At 38.8% G+C, this 22,384-nt stretch overlaps 1 protein-coding gene across 1 annotated transcript in view; it reads right to left on the bottom strand.

Annotated features, from left to right (window-relative positions):
* tafa3a (TAFA chemokine like family member 3a) overlaps window positions 1–22,384 on the bottom strand; it is a 99,781-nt gene that overhangs the window by 72,430 nt on the left and 4,967 nt on the right. The window lies entirely within an intron of this gene.

Genomic DNA, 22,384 nt, shown 5'->3' on the forward strand with positions numbered 1-22,384 from the left:
TTGTTAATGATAATGAAAACGCAGGGATGAAAAACACAGGACTTCAGACTGACTTAATAACAGTCCAAGAAAACAAGTTCAAGAGCTTTACCATATTTTACTGGACATGTTGATCAGATGGGAAAACCAGCACACAATTTAAAACATGTAATGTATGCAAGGCTTCCAACGTGTACAAGAGAAACTCTGAAGGCAGTCATCGTTTTTCTTTTCAGCGTTTGCTTTTTACAACAATAGATTAAAAACAATCAGTCACCAAAAGAGTTGGAAAGATCAGTGTTTGGAGTTTGGAGGGTTTCGATGGTGGAGTAACACACGATTGTTCTGAGAGCTGTGTTTATGTACTGTTTGGCACAGTACTTCCCATACATATACTTACTTTGAAATATCACTTTTGTTGTTTACCTATCCTTTCAGTTACTGCGTCGTTAGGTTTATGAAATTATAAGCAGGTGCCTATCTTACACATCAAAGATTAGGTGGTCGGGGTTGAGGAAACATGATGACTTGCCTTAACACTAGCACACTCATAACATGTACTGGACTCGAGTGTAGTGAGACTTTAATTGGCAACTGACTCCATAGTAGTTGTGGGTATTTATCATCTTCAGCTCTAATCGGCTTTGATGGCCACACAAAACCTGGGGGTACAATAATAATTTCCTTTAATGTTTGGGGTGACAACAATGGAAACAGTTCACATCTTCTTTACAGAAACACATTTACCAAAAATAACATCCCATATGATGGCTCTGAAACTAACAGCTACAACTCAAAGACAAAAAGAGACGAGACTGACAGCAAAATGCCTGACTACTCAATCTATGTCTTGCTTCATGGAGTTAGCATCCATGGTCAAATCAAAAACATTAAAGGAGACTCTTCTTTTTTCTTTTGTCTTCAGCAAAAGACATAAAAGTTGGTTCAGACACAAGAGAAACTTCCCACTAAAATACACTGAGTGTCACAAAAAAGACAATATGTGTCCATCAGCTCAAGAATAAAATATGTTTTATTTTGTGACCGTTTAATATTTTGCAATAAAATAGATAGTAAAATAAAATACATAGATCGTTCTACCTGTCAAAAGTTTGGGTTCAACTACTTGACAATATTCAAGCGGTGTATAAATTTACCCAAAAACCTTTAGTTAAAGAGATATGTACACACATTGTTTTTTATATGACTGTAAACTTTCATTATAAACCAAAACATTTTTAGATAAATCGGATAATTAATATCTCAAGTTTAGTGAGATGGCTATCCATAGTGGTCCAATGTGACATTGCTCCACGATTGCAAGACAGCTTATACATATAAAGCCCCTCTGACCAGTCTTTGATCCACACCTTCACAGGCGCAAACAGTCAAGGCAATTAAGAAAACACACTGACAAAGCTCCTGCAATGCCTTTGCAAGCCCTGTGAGGCCACATTCACTTACATGGGACAACTTTCCCCTCCTGCCACTGTTGCAGTTCTTCAAACAAACATTCAATCATTTTACCGTTTTTAAAGGGGTGGACTGACCATCTGACATCGACAGAGGCACTTCTCAGTTGACGCCACTAGCATGGTGAGAAAACACACTCACTACAAGCAACACATGACACACACACATTTTGTTTAATTTTCACTTATAATGTAATTAGGGAAAAATCTCAGACACCTGGTTCCCGCAGCATTTAAAAATTAGGGTTTTTAATTTCACTGTCTGCTTAAATGTGCTGTAAGCCAGTCCAGCTTTGGCTCAACAGCTGCCTCCGGCTGCTAATGATGTTTTAACATGTGGCTTGTTCATTACCACTTCCTCCTCTGTTGATTTACCTTTTCTTCAGCAAAACAACAGAAAACTAAACAATACACCAGATGGTGACTTTATGATGAGACCAAATGCTTTGGTCTCACCAGGCTGAAAGACAACTTTTCAACAGCTCCCAGTGACTGTACCAAACCACGGGCAACACAGCACTAATGCATCATCCCTGGGTTAAAATTTTGTTTGTTTGATTTTTCTATTTCCAGCTAAATGGAAGTGACGGGACATTTCAAAGTTTAAAAGCAGGTTATGTAACAACATCAGTAAACACCATATTTGCTGTAGGTGCACAGTAAGTCACTCACAGTTCAGGAGTAAATGGTTCTCTCTAGCTTCACAAACACTTGACAATCAAACAGATGAAAAACCACTGCTGAACAAGCAGAGTTGGCAGTTTCTACAAAAGCAGTGGCCACTAACCTAATAGACCATGGTGCAGCGCAATCACAGGACACACAGTGGTCTGACTGACTGTTGCTCTCTCAGAGAAAGTAGCACTTTTGCCTTTTTTAACTTCATCACAAGATCAGTGCGCTTTCACTCTTCATCTCCATATAGGACTCTGAGAGCTGAGAAGGACTAGTTCAGATCAGCAGTTCAGGTGTTATCTCTGTGCTCCTGCTCCTCAGCTGCTCTCTTGAGATATCCTGGTGAAATATTCCCCTCAGACACAAAAGTATCAACTGGGCATTTGAGAATTTGCAAACATGGTAAGAACAGTTTAAATCATAAGCATATAAAAGCTACCTTGATAACACTGTAATTATGTGAATATTCAGAATAAGATCTTTTCAGAACACGATCAGGATAATAACTGTTATGATTAACGCTAAACCCCAAGAACAAAATGAAAATAGAACATACACGTACATTTGCAAGCTACTTTTTTCATGGTTAATTAAGTCTGTGAAGGTTAATACATCTTTATTGTTTTTTATTGTTTGTTTAGAAAAAAAAACAAGTAATCTGACAGGATCGCACTGGCTTCTCCCAGAGAAATACTTTTTCTATGGATATGTCACAGATCAAGCAATTAACTAAGACAGATAGAGATAACTACCATAATAAACAACGGACTATCTTACCACATCTTATTTCTGAGCAATAATACATTTTTTTGTAGAATTAGACTTTCTGAAAGTTCATTCACATTAACTCAAAGACGTGTCACATTCTCAAGTCTTTAATAAGGTTGTGCAGCTGGAAATTAACCAGCTGTTTAACAGCTGTTTAACATTCCCAACTTAAGCCCTCAAATTGAAACCTGAAAACACTATAATTCAGACTTGTAATTCAAAAGCGAACCATTTTTTATGGTAAAGAATCTTTCTTAAAGTATTTATCTTTGGTGCTTAGTTGTATGTTATACCTGTTAAAGTCAAATTAGCTCCAGTTGACCAGAGGCGACACCAGTGAACAGTTAACACACTTAAGCAAAGACGAAAGGGCAGTACATTTCAGCCAAGACTGGTTAAAGAAGCTGAAGGAGTGACACTCGAGAAGGCACAGAGGGAGGTGGACTGAGCCAAGGAGCATGTGAGGTGAGTTAGAAAATGGAGAGTTCAACAGAGGCAGGAAAAACAAGTAGAGGGGGAGGCAGAAATTTAGGAATGTGAGGGATGAAAGGGTATCAGGAGACCGGTAAGAAGCCTGGTGAAAATGGGTAAAAAGTTATGGAGAGATATAGACTTGGGAAATTGCATGACTCGAAAAGAACAGGGAGAAAAGGAAATGAGACTAATAGGAAAAAGAAAACCATGTAAGAGCTAAAGCAACTGATAGAACAAACAGCAGGCGCTCAATTATCCACACTTCCCGCTGCTTCTGCTTCTGCCTCTTATTGGACACCACAAATCTATCACCTCACACAGCAAACTAATTAATGCTTATATGGGGCAATCATTTCAAACAAAGTTTAATTTCGCATTATTATTACGCACAGTTTTCCAAGCTGTTTGCGTACAGTAAATATTTGATTAAAATTAATTGAGCAGTGGGGAGTGCTGTCAGAACAAGCAGCCACAGCCTAAAAATCCCATGTTTTTCGTAGTGATTGTTCAGAAACTCTGCTCACAAGCCTTTGGAGAGATGATGTCATTCAGAGCTAATAATAACAATAATTTAGCGCACTTTCTCAACTGCTCGCATCCGGCTCTCCGCTAGATTTTGCCTCAATGTTTGCAAAGCCAGAGCAAACAACGACGCTCACACATGCACAAAAATGCACACGTTATATTGAAAATGTCAGCAGAGAGACAGCATTCATCTGAGGCTGACAGGGCCCAGATCAATAAAGCTTTTGGATATTTTAAGAAAATGACTGAGGAAGCATGCAGGCAGCCCAGAGCTGTGCCACGGCCCCAGCTCTGTGTGTATTTACAGAGCTATTCCTGAGGGAAAGGCAAAGAGCAGCAAAGCTCAAACAGAGCCACAGAGTCATTATTTTTAGTCCTGTTTGCTGTGGGCTCGTTCGAAACGCCCTCTCCCCTCACCGGGAATGAAGAGCAGCAGCATGAGAAGAGAAATGGAACAGACCCCGAGGAGAACGCACACAGGCAAACACATCATCATGGAATCAGATACAACCATAATTGTAATCACTCAGTTTCATTTCTTACAGCTGGATTAAGTCATTACAGAATAAGGTGCATTGTGGAGGAACTACGAGTCTCAGTGTAAACGTTCTGCCGAAGACATTTTTCCACATCGAGTTAGATTACACTTTCGCTCTTTGTGCTGGTGGAGTTTTACAGGTCATTAGAGAGGAGGAGAGGTCTGACACTGTTCCTGTGGGATTTCAGCACTGAAAGCGCTCCTTCATCATAGTCTCCACAGATGTGTGTGACTGTATGCGCACAAATGTGAGTGTCTGCATGAAGTTGCTGTACATGTGTTGTGTAGGAGTGCATGACTCTATGTCCATGTACGTGCATGTGTGCACCACTGAAGCACCAAAGAGAGGAGCTCATTCCTGTAGGGCTAACACAGAACGAAGCAGAGCCAGAGATGACATCTATGATCTATCACACTCAGCCACCTGCTTCCCAAACAAAACGAAAAAAAAAAAGGCCATTTAAATGCCACATCTGCTCCAGTGCACCACCGCCCGCCAACCATAAAACAGAAAATGAAGACTAGGTTCCAGCACTCCCAGTATGTTTGGGCTTTTCCTATATATGCACACGGTAAAACATACACAAGGAAGAGCTACTGAATCCTGACAACTATTTGGAAGAAGAAAACTATAATAGCCTAATTTTGGCTTTGCGGTTACCCACATGGAGCCAAATGATTCATGTGCAGCTGCCATGAGTTTTAGAGATGGCTGCAGATAACTGCAGAGGTCACCCTGGCTGCACTCGCTGAGAACCAAAAGCCCATTGGTCACAAAGCGAATGAAGTCAAACGAAATCTGACCAGCTGTCTGAGTTCAGTTGGCTCACTGTGTGAACTGGGCTGCACTGGGGTGGACAAGAAATTAATGTGCTATGCTGCACTGCAGTAAGATGAAAAAAGTCAAACTAAAATCACAGATGACGCCTCAGGCTAAAACTTTCTAAAGCTTTATTTGTTTGTTTGTTTTGTGCTTTAACTTGGCTGGACACCTGACAGATTTTGATAAAAAATTTAATTTTGTTGAAAAGATGGTGGAAGATAATCATCTTTTCAGTTTGTTGCCAGTTTCCCCAGATAGTACTCTACATATATTCACACATGAAATGTTCCATTCTTGACTGAAAAGTTGAATATTTTCAACTTGTCCTTGTCAATAAATGTGAGGCTGGAGTCATTAAGCTTACCTTAAGTGTAGATTTTAACTGAGGAGACAACTTCCCAAAAGAACATGATCTACTACCAGGACTCCTAAACCGTTCTTACATCAGTTTTTGACCTGCAAAGAACTGTATCTCCTCCAGTTTGAGCACCAAATTTTGAACTCTTTGGATTATTTTGTGGAAAAAAAGAAGAAGTTTCTGAACATGGAGAGCTGCTTCCCCGGTGTAATGAAGAAATAGCAGGTTTTCAAGTGCAAACCATGACATCAGTGGGTGTATCTCATTGTACAGGTTGGACAAAGATGATGTGCAACGTTCTGTATTGATGATGGTATTTTTTTTGGTATTCACGGACACGAGTACAAGGAAAACAAACCAAAGGTTTTTAAAAAAGATTAAATTAGTATGTGTAGGAATTAGGAATGAATATGACATTTTGTTTCACGTGACTTTCATAGATGCTGGTATATGGACTAACCCCTTACTCGTAGGTAGGATTGTATCCCTCTGTTTCCAGTGTTCGTGCTAAGTTTAGTTAACTATCTACTAGCTGTCGCTGTATATTCCCAACTGAGTGATACCTAGATGAGTCCGACATTGCTCAGACTGTGGAGGATTTATAAAGGAGAAAGTACATGGCAACGCTTGCCAGTGTTGACGAAAGTCTCTATCACCGCTGAACATTATTGTTGGAATGGTGGCGTTTCTAATGCACTCTTTTGCCTTTAAGGTTGCCATGTTATATACTTAAAACAAACACTTTCAGGTGCCATATGTTTATTCTGCATCTGCACTCTGTGGACAGATTCAAATGTTAAACAGAGGACAGCACTGTTTTGTTGTCATGTGTTTACACAAGAACACTATTAAAACAATATCAGGCTAAAATGTGATGCAAGCTATTTTGTCATAAACAGCGATTTACTTTTAAAGCTCTAGATCTCTCTGGTTCACCTGTATGTCCTTTAGTTAATGATATTTATGTTTCCCATGACAACAACTACAGTCAAAATGAGACTCAATAAATGTTTACAACAATGTTAGTAAAAAGAAACTACAAGGGTAATTATATTTTTATTTACACAACAGATGATTACACTGCAATAACATGTACTAAAATAATCTAATCTCTGTAATTTTGAGATATTTAAAGATGGATATGGTCTTAAGTTCTCACTCAGAGAGTATCACATTTTTAAAAAAGTCTGATGCATCATCTGTGACCTCAATGTACCTCAATGTCCATGAAATGCCAATACAAAATGAGAAACAAACACAGTACATAGACTGTATTTTGTAAGATATACAAAATACAGTCTATGTCTAGATATACAAAAAAACAGCCTTTTGGAAACCACAGTTGCTACATATTCTATGCTGTATGTAGGGGTTCTCACAGCAGCTCTCTGCAGGTCTCTGCTGTGAGAACACCACCTGCAAATATTGCATCAGCGATGTCCTCTGTATGCTAAATTTCATGTATGAACAAATAAAGTGTGAAATACAGACACCAGGCACCAGATGCATGAAACCGTGTGCAGATTCATGAATAAAGCTGTGTGTACAAAGAAAGGCAGAAATGTGCATAAACATTCTTTTTGTCACATTTCTAAAGCTGCATGTACGGATGGTTCTCTTTTATTTATCAGAATAATAAAGAAACCAAACGCACTTTCACAAATCAGATTGCCACTCCCATTTTTAGCCATAAATGGTTACAGACACTCCCCTTTTTTGTCATTTAAAACAATTTTGACCACCACTAAATAGGCATGATGATGGAAGCAACACTGGAGAAAATGTAGAGTTTTACCAAATATAAAACTAGAAATGGTCAGATTATAAACCAGTGGTATTAAAAAAGAAATAAAAATCGTATCAGCACACACATCACATCCAAGGGTTAAGGACCGACAGCTCCTGTTTTATCTGCAGTGGATGAACGCACAGCCAGAACATGTTTTTGTCAGATATATAGAATGATCTCTAAATCGTTTTCTTTTTAAAGTCTCATTAGAGAGGTCTTCAACTGCGTTTACACATTACATGCTGCTGTAATTATCTGTAGCACCCACAATGAGCATAAATAAGAGTTTATTGTGAACGCACTATAAGAAAAAAAATCTGAAAAAAAAAAACATACAGAGCAATCTCTGTGAAATGATCAGTTTTCTTTTATGACTTTTCCCTCATATAAGATCACTGTCACATTGCTATAAAAACAGGTGTATGCATGGTCTGCAGAATGCATGACATGTGCACATTATCACTGCACATGGTTCCTTTTTAAATACCAGTTTGTGACAGAATAAGGCGCACACATGTTCTTTACGTGAATGATTCAGTGAATCATGCATTCGGCCCCAGGTTTATTGCTATTTTTTAATTTTAGAAGTTCATCATGAAGAAGAGAAAAATTGTTCGTGAAACTGAGAACATAATATGGATTAAAACAAATCTTCACAGAGTTAAAAGCTGTCTTTTTGCTGAGACAGTTTATGTTGCAGGATCTATACTATATACTATGGCTAGTGTAGTGGTAAGATTGCCACCTTTCATGTGGGTGACCTAGGTTCAAATCCTGACACCCCTGCATGAAAGGTACTACCTCCAGTAGGAGTCCTTAGGACCCCTTTACCCTACCAGTGTAAGTTGCTTGGGATAAACATACAGTCCATGATCTGAGGAGAACCCAAACATAGTACAAAAGAGGCAGGAGGCAGACAGGGGTCAGAGGGAAAAGCTGCCATGGCAGGAAATCCAAGAAGAAACAGAGCTGAGGTGAACAACATGAGCAGCTGATATACAGGACTAACACAGAGAATATGGCAAATAATAATGAAAGCCAAGAAGCATATATACTGAGATAAGTAACAACTAATGCAGAGGAGTGAGGCAAGAGCAATATACACAATAAAACCAAACATAATCTAACTAGATCATATTAACAGAACATGAAATGAAATCAAACACAGAAACATATGACAAACTGATGCTAAGAACCAGCAGCAATGACAGATGCCCTTAAACACACACCAAGAAAGTAGCCAGCAGGAAAGGTTTCCCTCACTTTGCTACTTCTTCATCTCTGTCTCATTATCAAGACTTGGTTAGCTTGATAATCAGCTCCATGTAGAACAAGATTAATTAGTACTAAGAGCGACTGCCTTTGTGACTGTGTGTCATTAAAATGTTCAAACCCGTGTCAGAGAAATAATAAATCAATAAAAAATACTTTATTCCCTTTTATGTTATGAAATAACCATCTTAAAAGAAACAGCAATGTATGATAATATCTATATATCTATATAATATTAAGGAGAGCTTCTAAACAAAAAAAATGTGATCCGACACATCTTTAGCCAGTGATCCATGTAGATTGGATGAGTTAGATTTTTTTCTTTCTTTCATTATTTTGGCTGAAACGTCTCAGTGTGTAGTGAGATCACTTTCTAACCCTGTTTGTTTTGCATGAAAAAGGCTGGCTGTGGTCCAGGAGCCACAGAGGAGGCTGTGTGGGATACTTTAATGAACTCCCTGCTTCACAGTGATGAATAGGTGTGTCTGAGTGCCATTTCTACTCCACCCCTTCAGAGGGCTCAACTACCAGGGAGCCCTTAAGCAGATTCTTGTTCTTCCCACACACACACACATATATATATATATATATACACAAGCATCCAATGCATGCTAATAATGAACACAACGGCATGTGTATTCACATAAAAAAACATACACTTAATGAATGCAGCAGTATTCTAACTCAGGTATATGAAAGGGCAAATTAACATCATCTGGGACCACACACAGAATCTGAAGGCAGTTACTAAAGAAAAGACAACAGCAACTGTTATCGCTGCTTGGAAAAAAATGCACATAAAGCCACGGAGAAATTATTTTCCTTTATGAGTCCCACAACAGATCATTTTCTGCCAAAGCTATAACCGTTTATTGTACTTTATCAGTTATCAGCATGTTTGCTTGGTAAATCCAATAAAATTTGATAAAAATCTAATCAGTCCCAGCACACAGTCATGTTTATACACATCATCTGTGACAAGTGTCGAGACGTTTTCCTAATCTATTTAACTTTTAAGAAAAGGTAATAAAGAATATCTTAATCTTTTACTTATCTTATCTACTTATCTACCTTCTTATTCAAGGTTTAAAATTTGATTTTTTTTAGGGTTATTAGAGTCAAATGCACATATATGCATTATTAAGTTATACATATATGTCTGATGTTCTAGTCTTTCACTGAGAAAAGGTTGGAAAAGAAAATCAATTGCCATTAATTGGAGAATTAAGATGGGAAGCAACAAAGTATACAAAAAAAGTAAACATAACTGCTAATAACTGCAAAAGACGACAAGCTAGACCACTGATGATGAATTCACCTTAAGATAAGGAATTCTGTAGCTGTAAGAATTAATGTCATCCTGTTTTCATGGTGTGAGCTGAGACTCATCATTCAGACCTCACACTGCTGTCAGCAGCATATTCAACTATGACTCAACACAACTTACTCAGCCACCGCTGAGCAGCGTTGCTCTGCTGCTACTGCTGACTGGTATAAGGAATCAAACAGACTAAAAAGACAGTGACAACAGAAGATGCAGCTGCCCTGGGCCCTGCAGTTCTCTCCAGTTACCTTTAGCCCCATCTGCCTGACTGAACACGAAATTCTGCTGTTTAGTTTTCTATTTTTACTTTGAAACTTGAAATCACAGGCGCAGACCATTTCGATGTTCTCTTCAGAGTAGAGAGGAGCCCCCACCACTGTGTAATGGTTCACATCTCATGCAGCAAAATACATCATTAAGGTTACCGTGGCCTATTTGCATTGTCACTGATTCAACTCACTACTACCCTCCTACTAAGATCCCTTCCATGCTGAATCGTGGAGATTGTCAGAGTTTTCATAGCCTGAATAATTCCTGTTTCACTTGCTTGTTTTAGTAAGATTTAAAGTGTAAAATAAAACAGGGTGAGAAAGATAACTGTCTTTGCTGCTGGTTGTAGTGGGCTGCCCTATCTGCTTGGTTGTTGTGGTAACAGCAGGACACAGCTTCCATATTTGTTCATCTTTTGTCATGTGTCAGTTAAAGTAGCTTGATTTATGGCTGCACAGCTGTATCTGTATCTATCCAATTATTAGCATGCTTTTGAAACAGTCGATCAGCAGTTGCTGCTCAAATATAAGCAGGTCTCTATTTGATGGTAAAAGTGTGACTCTGTCCATGTTGCTGAAAGAGCAAACTGTACTGCTTTCTGCGTCTCTCTCTGTTCCACCCCTTAGTCACCTTCAGTTTCCCCTAGGATCTGTCCTCTATTTCCATACAGCATATAATACAATGTATAAAGGCCCACTACAGGCCCTTATCTTAAACTTGCCTTGTCTTAGAAAACTGGCCTTTCTCTTTCTCAGCAAAGCTTGTTAAAGACATTTGATGAGAAAATTCTGTAAATTCTAAGATTTTTAGTAGCAGTCCTGTGCGGAAAATGGTGCAGGTGGAACAAAAGAAGGGTGACATCATCCACCTACAAAAGCTAGCCATCAAGATACATTAATAAAAAACAGCAGCAGAATAATATCTGCCGAATTTGCATCAGCTGTCGAAAAGGTCGCGACAGCTATGCAAGCTGCTGCTGAAGGATTAAGTTATCTGCTAACAACTGCTACAACTGTTTGAATCTTCTATGAAAATGACCTTTGGAAAAAACTGTCAATCTGACTGAAAATGTAATTCAGTCGGATTGTTTGGGTCAGTTGCTATAAAATAAAAAATGATCAGGCACATGAAATGCAGTATGAGTCAAAGCACTGACTGTGCAGGGTTTCATGCCAGCAGTTAAGATGGATTTTTGGAGATCAAAATGAAATCTGCGTGTTCTATAATGTCACTAAAAGTCCCTACATGCACAGAGAAACTGTGAGTGCAGAATACAAGCATATGGAATATTTGCCACTGGCAATAGATTTACCAAATGCGTTTGTCTTGACAGTTACTCTTATTCATTTTATTAGAATTATTAGAAACAGTGGATTTAAACATGTGTTTCACACAGCAGTTCTTGTTAAGTACTATCTTGTGTGAATTAATTTACATGAAACTTGAACATTTTGAAGCAGACAAGTATCTGATGTCGGGGCATGGTGTTGCATAACCGAAGACTTTCTGACAGGAGGAGCTGAATTTATTAACCTTTATTTATCCATGGCACACTTGAAGTGCAGGTTTTGTTTGTTCAGTCACGCTGCGCTGCGTACACACCAAAATGCCTGCAAGGGAGGATGAGCAAGACACAGACAGACCACCGTCCCTGCCGACTTATTTTTTCTTTCTCTTTTTCTCAACAGATGGAAGAGACAGCTTCTATAACACATCACAGTTTATTAGCAGCAATCCAGACCCGTTCCATTTTACTTTCTTTTCAGTGAACATTCTTCTTCTTCTCACAGTGGGCAGAATGACGCGCCGTCAGATTCTTCCAGTTTTTGTCATACAACGGGCTCCTTAGGGAGCTCAGACTTCACATCCCAGCTATGAGAGGGAGATGCTTTCAGAAACCTGAGTGTGCCGTAATGCAAATGTCCAAATCCATGTCCAACTCTGTAGTCCCAGTGGTGCCTGAGGGGGCTTCAGGCCAAGACATGCTATATCTTACTACAGAATTACTGTCCGTCAAGTCTCACACCATTAATTCAGTGAAGGCTCCACAAACTGTTAACCGTCAGGCTATCGACTTCTTCCTACCCCACCTACCCCACCCCATGTCTCCTTCTCATTTGCAGATAATAGGCCATACAAGGGAAAAAGTGCTCTTTTTCTAATTATCCCCAGGATTATGAGGTTTTAGTTGTTCCTGAATGCTAATAGATAGATGGCAGCTGTGCATCTTTGCATAAGGAGGAGTATATTAACCTACCATTTGGTCTTTGTAGCTGGTGGCTTACTGATGATCTGTGCACACCTCATTTGACTGTAAACCTAGAGTCTGGAAGGCTCTGCAAGAGACCTGGAAGTGTAATGAGATTCTGACATCTGATTAAAGAGTTAATGCCAACACTCATGCTGTATTCATTTTGAACAATAAAAGGTGCTGATAAAGATGATTTCATGGCAGAGAGTAAAACTCAGAAATCAAATCTTACAGCATGGATCAGATCTGAAGAGAACATCAGGATAATTTGGGGATTTTTAGTTGTGCTCCAGTGACTATTGAATAGTCTGCTGTAAACAACTTTTTATTGTCTTCAGCATAAGCCTAAACCCATCAACAACTATAAGGAGCTTAAAATGTACACTGCAAACATTGGCTTTTGCCCAAAGACCAACAGAAGTTGGTCAGAATGGTCTTATCTAACACTGAATGAACTTGATGGGGGTGAACACAAACATATTGTTTTTATTTCATATCCTCAAAACAACACTTTCCAAATGCCAGCTTTACAAGCAATTATCTGTTGAGAATGGGGGGAAAAAACATGCAATGAGTATTCTCTTTTTTAAAAAAATCTTCAGTTTATATATTAAATCTTCTGAGAGTGTGTTCTGATGACATGCACTGCAAAATATTAGTACATATTTCAATCAATATCAATAATGCTCACAGTGCTCATTAATTACAGCTGCTTTTCAGAGATATACCGGATTTTAGAATTACCCCCATGTTCTTAATACAGTCTCGAAACCACACAGCAGACATATTAATTTTCTTCTCTTTAATTCTCTATTTTCTTCTTGGCTCGCTTAGCTGCTACTTTGTCAGTGAATGTGGGAGACAAAATAATTGCCTCCATATTTCCTGAATTGATTTCCTGCACAGTTCTAATACAGTGGTCAGGTTGGCACACAGGCATCCCTGACTGCCCCCCTTGTATTGAAAGGCTTTGTATTTCTAGAAAAAAAAAACACTTAAGGGTCAAGATTTTTTTCTATTTCCATTATCAAGGGCAAGTGTTTGCAATCAAAACAGAAATCTCTTGTGTTGGTGCTATGTTGGTGGGAAAAACAATCAGATTGTGATACACAAATAAACACACCGATGATGCACCGTGTAAAGGTCAGGGACAACCAAAAGGTCGTGAATTAATGAGACTAGGAATGAAAAGAGGCAAATACACTTCAAATGATCTGTCTTCTTTTTAAATAAGCTTTTCTCAGGCCTGTAAAACTAATTCAGATTATAAGAGAGAAATAATCCATGGCGGCTGAAGCAGCTCAGAAACACGGAACAAGAGATCACACAGACTGATTCACAAAATCCTGGGTTAAGACTTCTAATTTGTTTTGGGTTTTTTATTACTTTTTCTGTTCTTGTTTTGCATCTGATAAAAAAAATGAAGTCACAATAACAAATGAGTCACAAACATTAACAAGGCTGCCTGTACTGCAGATCCGCCTCCAATCTTCTTTTTGCTAAATAATCTGTGGCTGATGTTATTTTATGGCTAATGGTATTTTGCCCTGGAGACCTGAGTCTGAGTTGCTCATCACATTCTTGATTCTACCAAAGAATTTGCTTTACACTGTCTGCCTTCAATCAGCTGAAAAAGTTAGACTGCAGAAGAACTTATTGTCTTACTTTCAATCTACTTTCAACTTCCCTCTCTTCTTCATTGTTTGGTAATGTTTAGGCTAAACATCAGCTTGGTTATTATGAGTCGGTAAAGTACCATGTACATGATCTCTGGAGTGATATGGGTTGCTTTCTATTTATAAGTTATCAGAGCAGATGATGTCACCGTTTGTCACAACTGAGGAACGTCCTTGCTACTCTGCATCTTTGCTAGCATGATGGCTGCCCAGTGTATCCTGCTGCTGGTCATCAGCTACAGACAGTTCTGCTGGTCTAACCCCCAAATACCAATAAAAAGACACTAAAAATAAGAGAAAAGTCTGGAAAGGTACAAACTGCCCAGCAGTAAACTGTCAATGGTGCCAATATTTCACTGCAGGGAATTAAACAGACCTTCTTCTGCTGAGAAAATACTGACAAACTAAATAACTGTCTAATTCAAGAGTGACCTGGTTGTAGTTGTTTTAAAAGGCAAGATTTGCTCATTTGTTTCCCCCTTTTGAGTAGTGATTGGCTCCCCAATAAGAATTCTTCTTCAAATCCAAATTAAGCTGCTGTTAACTGCAGGTAAGAAACTAACTTCTCATGAGCACTTCACACAACCAAATTAAAAACTAATGAAAATCCATTGAAGGGTAAGAAAGGAAGTCTTGGACCTAAAATAAAAAAAAGCAGATCCAGTGGTCATCCTCCAATGAGAAGACTCAACATCTCAAAGTCATTTTATGCAAGACTATGAACCTCACACTGCCCATAATAGATAGATAGATAGATGAATCGGAGGGAAATTCAAAGTATTCAGCAGCTACATAGTATCAACAAGTACTTAGTATCAACAACAAACAACTGTAAATTAAGAATCAGAATCAAGTTTCAGGTATGGAATCAACATATGGAATCAGAAACTTGTTTTCTTTGTTTTCTTTACATATGGAATAAAATAGAAGATAGATGCATTCTCAGTGACTGAAATAACTAAAATTATTAGGAGTGAGAAGGATTCCTCTTTACCCGAGCTAATTTCTTCTGTCGTCTGTACTCTTAATGAGCAAAGACAACACCAAGTCTTTTCTGATTTTGCAGCTCTTAATCCCTTAACTTTTCATCTTGTTTTACCCTTCATGTTGTTGTTCCCTGTGGTGAATATTCAGTATACTGACCCCCTTGAACCTTCCCTTCAGGTAAAAACTGCTCTTTAAATTAGGCCACAGCAGGAAAGGTACCTGCCACCCACACTCTGAGGTGAATGATGGAGAATACAGGGCCCAGCTCCATAGAAACAAAACCAGGGCAGATGTTCAAAGATGGTGAGACAGAGGTAAAAGAAATGTAGAATACCCTGTCCACTTACACCTGTCTTATCAAACACAGTGTCTCCTCTTAGTGGTCCTGTGGGGTGAAGGCACCTTTTGAACCATTTCAGCATGACTTCATGACATCAGACTTTCTGTAAAAGCCCCTCACACCATATGTGTGAGTGGGGGAAGACACGACATGCTGGATCAGTGGAGAAAGGACAGGAAGAGTGAGAGTGCATTAGACCTCCAGTGTCATGTGAGGCATCAATTAATGAGCAGCCCAGTAATGTCCATTCAGACAAACTCTGCACCGGGTTGCCACAGGAGGCTGGGCCAGGGCCACAGTTGGCTGGGGGGCATGAATAATTAAGTTCCCTGTTTTAAATGTTTAAATGAATTACGACCAGGGGAAGAGGTGTTAAGAGATGAACAAGAGGGAAAAAGGGAATTACAGCAACAAAAAAAAATCCATTATGCTTCGAATCCCGAAGCAGAAAAAAAGACTTTGGGAAGTTATATCATGAGTGGAAACTAAGCTCTACAAAATACCAGCCCTGGCACTTTGATTGAGTGAGCAATTTTTTTTTTGCTTTGGAAAACCAGGTGGGGTCTGAGTCAGATTTCTGTCTGTGTAAAAAAATTATAACACATGCAAGTCTCTGGTTGGGTGTGAAAATTTGCTTTTATCAGCCTAAACAGTAAATTAATTTGGTCATTCCAAGGGAGAATTTTCATTTTCTTTTTTTTAATCTACTGGATAGGTGATAAGTTTCAACCTGAAGTGGCTGCACAACATATTATCAACGACACAGTTTTGAATTGTCACATCGCTTCATATCACATAGAAAGTGTTTTAGAAGCTAAACATATTGTCTTCCAAGTAGTTCAACTGCCATTCACACATTTCTGTGTCATTTCATTACAAGGTCACTTCCCTGCTTTTTCCAAACCTCTGGCAATCACTACTCTTTGTCCTCACTGGTCTCATCATTAAAAAGATGAAGGGACTGCAGTGTTATTCAACATATTGTATTCTCTACCTGCTGAACCTCAAGACATCGATGGTGTAAATCTTCTGACCAGTTGATTTCTTGCCAGATGCCACTGATCTTTTTAATACACAGGCTTTATTGATCCCACATTAAAGTAATTTACAAATCTCTGCAGCAGTAGTAGTAATAAAATAAAAGTCGTCTTATTTTCAAAACTGATGCAGCAGCAAAAAGTTGGCAAAATTTAGACCAGTTAAATATTTTTAGTGAACAGAATTTTACCCAAATGTATTGTCTAGAGACTGGGGCAGGATGAAACTTAAAAGCATCATGGTGATGTGGAATTCAGCGGTTAGACAGGAAACAAGAGGATAGGCAGAGAGGACATGAAATGCAAAGACACCTAACTGGGATTAAGGCTAGATGGAAAACATGCACAGTCCCCAACAGAATTATTCAACTCCTAATGCAATGGATTCCCCATGCAATAGGGTTTGAATAATTCTGCTGGTGACTGTAGCAGTTCTATCTTTCTGTTTCACAATCCATTTGCACTTTGTTATCAAGAGAAGTGACGATGTCAAGAAAGGGCTACCTGCAACCTCAGAGCATAAACAAAGACAACAAAATGTATTTGGTGGGGTCGGTGGATGAGAAACAGCTCTATTGCTGTAACTGCAGATACAAAATTACAGCAGGGTTAATAAACAGATCAATTGGAACAGCTTCACTTTTTATATGCTAGGCAGTCATATAAGATATTTTGTTAGAGGTTGGTGAGCAGTGCTGGACAAAAGCCCAAGTGGAGCCCAAGGGCCAACAGTGTCACTGGTGTTCCATAAAAGATAAAAACTAGTATTATCACATAGTAATAAATAGTGCAACATAAGCAATTCATAATAATCTGACGCAACCAAAAATAGGATATAACAAGTGATATTTGAAATATGAAAGAACATGAGGGGGTCGCACAGTAATGTGGTGGTTAGCATCATTGCCACAAAGCAAGAGGGTTCCTGTGTTCCTTTCTATGTTTGCTCCCTGTGTATGCATGGATTCTCTCTGGGTACGCCGACTTCCTCTCTACCGTCCAAAGACATGCATGTTCAGTTAACTGGTGATTTTAAATTCACCGTTGGAATTAGTGTGCATGAGTTTGTGTCTCATTTGTCTCTGTGTTGGTGCAGTTATGGACCCTGAATTGGATTAAGTGGGATAGAAGATGGATGGATGGAAGAATATGATCATACAAATAAAACAATATCTAAACATATACATATTGTTTATATATAGTACATTAGATTATGTAATACTAAGACTGAGCTTTTGAGAGTTTTTGTTTCATGAAATGCATATATGTTCAAACTTAAACCAAATAATGTCATAAGGCCCAAGGTGAATGGTTTTGAGGGCCCAAATGTGGAAGGGAGCGAGAAAACTAATGAAAAAGTAAAGTGTTTATTGAAAAAACAAACAAAAAGTGCAGCTGAGCCAGAAATCCAAGAACTAAACTTCAGATACAATAATACTCAATAATAAAACAACATAACATAATAAACCCAGGGAAACAGGCAAGTGGAAAGCAGAGAGTTGAAGAAATCCAGGTAACAGCAAGGATCTGACAGGGACTGAGAGAAACCAAGGGGAATATATATATTGAGGGAAACTAATGAGGAAGTGACTGCAGCTGTGGTTGATTGAGTTGGAGACAGGTGTGGAAATGGAGCTAAGAACCAAACAGGGAAATTGAGTACAAAAGCCACAGATCATGACAAATACTACAGACAAAACCTGCACCTACACATCCAGATAATGCAGTGGGGGTTCAAACCACTCTGCATATGTAAGTTCAACTAGATTCAAATTAGCCTAGGCAAAAGTTTCAGTTTACATTTACACAGCATCAGAACTATTTTGGAATAGTAGATGACTACCTACATTTGATTATAATAGGGTTACCTCAGATGTCAAGTCCTGCAGGGATATAACTGACTTCCAGCAGGGCCTCCCATTAGATGGTACCCTAGACAACAGCTTATGTCTTTTTCAGAAAAGACAAACTGTTGATAAGGTTCCTCCATCTGTAAGTGTTAAAAATTGATCCCGGTGGTGTTTCAGTTTACAGAAAACTAATAGAAACAAAAATTTAAACTTCCAAGTTCAAATAGAATGGACAAAAAATATCTTCAGGGTTGCAAAACAGCAACAAAACAGTTTTTTTCTTGATATTCATGCCCCATCTCAACATCAGTGAATGCATTGGAAAGGGAATGTAGTCTTTTCTGTCTTCTAAAATAAACATCTCGGAGAATGAAACAGCAAACTAAAGATAGGCAAACATGCTCCACAGAGAAATCAGGAAAAACTGCAATCACAGTGTAGTGGCTTATCATAACAAACATTAATATGCAAACAAAAGAAAAGAACAAAAAGTCTGTAAAACATCCAGTCTTTTTTTTCACAGTGCTTACATTGTGATATAATTAATTTCATGATAATTCCAAATTTGAGGAAATTATTTCCAATGAGCATGCTCAGTGTTCCTTTTTAACTGCTGCCAAGATTTTTCAGTCCACATCTGGAAAGCAAATTAGGCCTTTGTGTGTATTTGTGGCTTTTTTTAATTATTTGAACTATTTACCTTTCTTTAAGTAAATTTCAGCAAAAGAAGCTTAATTTCACCAGACTGTCTCTTCAAACTGTCTGATGATAAATCCATATTTCCAATCCGCTCCCTGATTTGTCATTGCCCTGAATTACTGTTGCAAGTCTACAATGTATAGCAGTTGTTTTAGTGGCACACAACCTATTTCAGTTCACTTTTTATCAAACTGCACAATGGCACAGTGTGTGACAGTACAGCAGCTGACATTTGTATCAGTCCATTGTCAGCAGGACGCATAGAGTAAACAAAGCCGAGCTGATTGGCAGCCGTTCCACTCCACAGAATCCAGAAAAGACAGCTCGAATTGGATTCAAAAAGAGCACACTTAGATTTCAATTTCTTTTCACAGATGGAAGCATCACGCATGTTGCTTGTGTTTTGTCTCCAGTACCTGAAACTGGAGAGTAAACAGTGATAAAATTGACACAGTTCCACTGAAGCTACACACATGCAGGGTGCTCTGGGCTGGCACTGGTTTACGAAGCAAAACAGACAGACAGGCGGCCAAAAAGGCGACATGAGAGGTGGTATCGAGCTCCTTCAATGTGGGCGGCTTCCTGTGAGCTGCCAGTGCACCGCTGCTTCTCCTCTCCCTTTCATTTTCTCCTTCTCACCCTCTCTGACGCCGAAGTCCAAAGCCCAGGAGAAATTAGTCACCCTGCACGCTATGGTGAGGAAGTTGCTGCGTGTGTGTGTGTGATCGTGATCGTACGGTTGTGTGTATAAAGGAAAAAGAAAGTACAACAAAGATGGAGGGAGATAGAACAAAACAGATTCTCATCCCAAGGCTTATAATTCCACCCCCTATCTGAAAATTGATGCTGGTGTATAAAAAGTGCATCAATCCAAACAGAAATGTACTGCAGTATGTACTGCTTCCCTGTGCTGTACAGTTAAACAGTGAAGGGAATCTACAATAGCCCCTAACCTTTAATGTCCACACATACCCATACAGAGTTTGAGCTGGCAAGTGCAATTCTGAAAAGAAACTGTTAAAGGTTACACTTCAACCTCCAAATTAAAAACAAATATATCAAAACAATCCTATTAGAACCTATTGAAAACAATGATATACTATCAAGAATTATCTGCGATGTAAGCAGATTGGGCTTTTGTCTCTAGTAAACTGTATGAATATATGCTGTAACAAACGTGTATCTGTCGTGCAACACAGACATGCATGCTGTTCATTGGATGATTCGAAAGCCGTTTGGATGATTTCTCCATCTTTCGTGGTAGAGTGTTGCTGAATATTTAAAAACAGACCTGCCACAATCTTAGCTGAAGGCATGTTTCCTTTTCTTCTTCTTTTTAAGTGAGGTTGTGTGAGGTACTTATGAGTAGACACTGACGTCCCTGCCGCAGACAGCGCTCTCAGTTTGGAGAGTCAGGTGGGAATTCTAAAAGCTACTTAGAATAGAGCTAAAGAAGAGCAAATCTTATCCATGTTAAACAATTCAAATCTCAAATATTTCACAGCACCTCAAGCAAACACTATATGTTTTGCACTATGTAGCTTTTGCATCAGACAGTTTGCTTTGTTACTGTTTTCTCAGCCAAAGAAAACCTACGTTGCTCCTCATCATAGCATGCACAGCGGCTCACCAATATATCCTGCTTCTGATCACCTGTGCCTCATAATTCTGCCAGTCCAATTACAAAACACCAACTATGAGATAGTAAAGCCATCTTTTAAATCTTTGAGAAGGTAATGTCCAGCAGTAAGCTAATTCAGGAGTCTGAAACAACTTCTGACGGGCTCAGCTGATCAGCAGCAGGATTCATTGGGCAGCCACAGTGCAATGATGAGGAGCATCACTGACATTCTTTGGTTGAGTGATTCTAAGTTTTACCAAACTAAAAAATAACACATCTTTTGCCAGGTGAGCATGCACTCTGCTGAAAGAAAAAAGGTAACAATTGTACCTGCCTGCATTAGTCATTTCCAGTTTTGTTTCTACCCTGTAACTACACCACAGTCCAACTTTAAAAAGGTAAGTTCGATCAGCTCGAACAAGACAGAAGAATCTTTCCTGATAACTTTATCCCACACTGAAGGCTACAACTAAATCAATCTTATTGTTGTGTTGCAACAGGTATTGATTTACAAACACCTTCCTGTGTTTTTGTGTAGCCTTTTACATTGCTTTTAATACCAAAACATCAGCTTTTAGCTGTGTAGCACTGCAGGTATTTCACAGTATAGAATGCAGATAAAGTTACTGTCGCATTGCTTTGCTGCAAATTCATTTTACATTGAAGGCAGAAAATCAGGAGAACAATGCACACAAGAAAGGAGCAAGAGATTACATTTTCTGCCTGTTTTATTTCACCTTAAAAGAATAGGCTGTTTCTTTAGAGACAAGTTAATGAACTTGCAGTGTAGTGCGCCAGCTGCTCTATTGTCTACATAAAAACATACCAAATAGGATAATTTCTTTAAATGCACTTAAAACCTAAGGGAATTAATGTATTGCCCCTTACAATCCACAGCAAAAGATAATAATTCAACTTTGGGTGTTGCTTCTAAATCTGACATGTGTGAACTGGAGAAAAGAGGAGATGAGAAATCAAACCACAGCAGGAAGCTGACCAACTTTCAATTTAAAGAACGGCTGAACAAGCCCTCCTCCACAAAGCACGTGTAAAGACTAGTGATGATGATTGCAAAATTTACTGAGTCTGATTTGTTTCATTATGATTACAACACAGTTGCCTCTCTCCTGCTTACTCACCAAAGAAGTAACAAGCATGTAAGATAACAGGCCCATTTTTAATCCTCGCAATTGTAATTTTCAACCCAAATTACGGTCTAATGATTACAGACGCAAAGTGGAGCTTGACAGCAGCAACACCACAAACAAAAAAAGAAAACATCTGCTAAAGTCCCCCAGGCCCCATAAGAGATGAAGAAGAAAATCTGCCAAGAATAAATTAGTGCTCCTGTTTTCCCCGAGGAACCAAGATTTAGAAATATGGCCTCTGAAAATCTGCAATTCCCAAACCTTTCTACTGAGCTGATGGTTGAGGACTTAAAGTATCTAGTTCTTTGCTGCTGTGTTGAAGAAGTAGTTGATGAAAACTCTGCTGGCTCAATATTCAGAGCAAAAGCTGCCAAATACTCATGTCTATGTCAGGGAAAGGGAGCAAGGAGAGGATTGAAAAGAGAGTCAGAAGAACTGAAAACTACCACCTTTGAAAAGCGAATGTGATGGCTCATCTCCAGTCAAACCTCACCATCCTTAGCATCTA

This window comes from Leuresthes tenuis, unplaced genomic scaffold (genome assembly GCF_036924035.1).
Source record: "Leuresthes tenuis unplaced genomic scaffold, fLeuTen1.0.hap1 SCAF_3, whole genome shotgun sequence".
NCBI lineage: Eukaryota > Metazoa > Chordata > Actinopteri > Atheriniformes > Atherinopsidae > Leuresthes > Leuresthes tenuis.